This window comes from Rutidosis leptorrhynchoides, chromosome 8 (assembly GCF_046630445.1).
Source record: "Rutidosis leptorrhynchoides isolate AG116_Rl617_1_P2 chromosome 8, CSIRO_AGI_Rlap_v1, whole genome shotgun sequence".
In the NCBI taxonomy this organism is placed as follows: Eukaryota; Viridiplantae; Streptophyta; class Magnoliopsida; order Asterales; family Asteraceae; genus Rutidosis; species Rutidosis leptorrhynchoides.
The window spans coordinates 307,044,947-307,047,266 of record NC_092340.1 but is presented as its reverse complement, the minus strand read 5'-3'; the positions used below and the strand labels follow the sequence as shown (position 1 = coordinate 307,047,266).

Below are 2,320 nucleotides of genomic sequence, written 5' to 3'. Positions count from 1 at the left end.
GTTTCTTTGGAATTGGTTAACCCTAAGTTGTTGGTTGAATCCGGGATTTTATTGACGAGCTGGGTATTGAACGTAACAGACTGAAACGTCAGGGTTTTCGTACTCAACTTGATATTCTTCAGTGGGTTGCGGGCTGGTATAATTAACACAGGCCTGAGCCTGGTTGACATGCTGTGGTTGCGTCTTCAATTCTCCGAGTTGTTTTGCAAGAGATTCCATCTTGTCTGTGAGAGTTTTGATGGCCTCTGTTTGATTATTAAGTGCGGAGAGTGGTGCAGATGATGAAGTTGTTTCACCACTGTTCCAGTCATGATGATGCATAGTCATGTTCTCGAGCAACTCCCATGCTTCGTCTGCGATTTGGTTCATCAGATTTCCTTGAGTGGCGGCATCAATCGTCATCCTATGATTTACCGTAAGACCATTGTAGAAGGTACAGATTTGGGCTGACCGTTCTAACTGGTGATTAGGACATTTCTTCAGCATGGTTTTGAATCGCTCTCATGCAGTGTAAAGTGATTCATCATAACTTTGTTTAAAGTTAATGATGTTATTCTTGAGTTTGGTTTGTTTAGAATGAGGAAAATATTTGGTTAGGAATTTAGTAGTCATCTCCGTCCAAGACGTGATGGAATCTTTTTTCAATCCTTCCAACCATGTTTGTGCTTGATGAGTGAGAGAATAGGGGAACAAGTATATCCGGACTATATCTTGTCCTATCCCTGGCTGTTTGTAGGAGTTCGAAAGAGATATGAATTTATCAAGGTGAGAATTTGGATCATCATTCGGTAATCCATGGAATTTACAGCCATTTTGGATGAGCTGTATAATGTGATGTTTTAACTCGAACGAGTGTCCTTGAATCTTTGGGAATCTAATCGGTCCTTCTCGACCTTCAGTCGAGGGTTTAGTGTTTTCTGCTAAAGTAACGCGTAATGCCATTTGTTTTCTAATTCGTGCTTCCTTGCGTACTTTAGAGATTATTGCGTCTGGATCAGGTACGAAAAACAACGGCCCTGGTCTAGATCAGGTTTGGGTCATACACTGGGTAAACCTTTTTGTTTTAAATTTTAAGCAGATAAGTTAATTTCTTAATTTAACCTAAAATAATCTTTAATCTAGAGTAATCTAAGGTAATCTAGAGTAGTCTTAATCTAAGGTAGTCTAAGGTAATCTAATCTAATTAATTATCCTAAGGTTGAATATGTTTTTGGTTCTTGCTACTGATACCCTGGTATTTCGATAACAGAGCTTCGTACGAACTATTCAACAAACCAAGTGGCCAGGCCGACTACGGAGAGGCAGGATCCTTTTGGTTCCAATATAATTGGAGACTGTTCAGAAAATTCAACAACCAAGTCCGTGTATAATTATCTTTCTTAGACACCACTAAATGCTTGTGAATGAGTTTGATAGAAGTAGTATTATCTGATACCAGTTCCCCGGCAGCGGCACCAAAAAATTTGTTTACCACAATGAAATGGCCGAAACGGACGGTTTTGTTTATGCGGTGTCGTTAGGCCGTAAGGCATCAGAATCAACCACCAACAAGGGGTAATGGTTTTAAATTTATATTTAGCGGGGCCTAAATTGAAAGGACCCGTTCATATACATTATAAACGATTCACAATAGTTGATTACATTGCGAGGTATTTGGCCTCTATATGATACATTTTACAAACATTGCATTCGTTTTTAAAAGACAATCTTTCTTTACATCGAAAATTGACAGGCATGCATACCATTTCATAATATCCACTATCCAACTATAAATTAATTTAATAATAATCTTTGATGAACTCAATGACTCGAATGCAACGTTCTTCGAAATATGCTATGAAAGACTCCAAGTAATATCTTTAAAATGAGCAAATGCACAGCGGAAGATTTCTTTAACACCTGAGAATAAACATGCTTTAAAGTGTCAACCAAAAGGTTGGTGAGTTCATTAGTTTATCATAATCATTTATTTCCATCATTTTAATAGACCACAAGAATTTCATTTCCAGTTCTCATAAATATACGTTACATGCATAGAGAAAAAAATAATCATTCATATGGTGAACACCTGGTAACCGACATTAACTAGATACATATAAGAATATCCCCTATCATTCCGGGATCCTCCTTCGGACATGATATAAATTTCGAAGTACTAAAGCATCCGGTACTTTGGATGGGGCTTGTTAGGCCCAATAGATCTATCTTTAGGATTCGCGTCAATTAGGGTGTATGTTCCCTAATTCTTAGATTACCAGAATTTAATAAAAAGGGGCATATTCGATTTTGATAATTCAACCATAGAATGTAGTTTCAATTA

The 2,320-nt window shown here is 37.4% G+C and overlaps 1 non-coding gene across 1 annotated transcript; it reads left to right on the top strand.

Annotated features, from left to right (window-relative positions):
• The first annotated feature begins 457 nt into the window (after window positions 1–457).
• LOC139865195 (small nucleolar RNA R71) lies at window positions 458–563 on the top strand. Its single transcript, XR_011764714.1, has one exon. It is a non-coding gene; the product is annotated as a small nucleolar RNA R71 (small nucleolar RNA).
• Window positions 564–2,320: the final 1,757 nt, after the last annotated feature.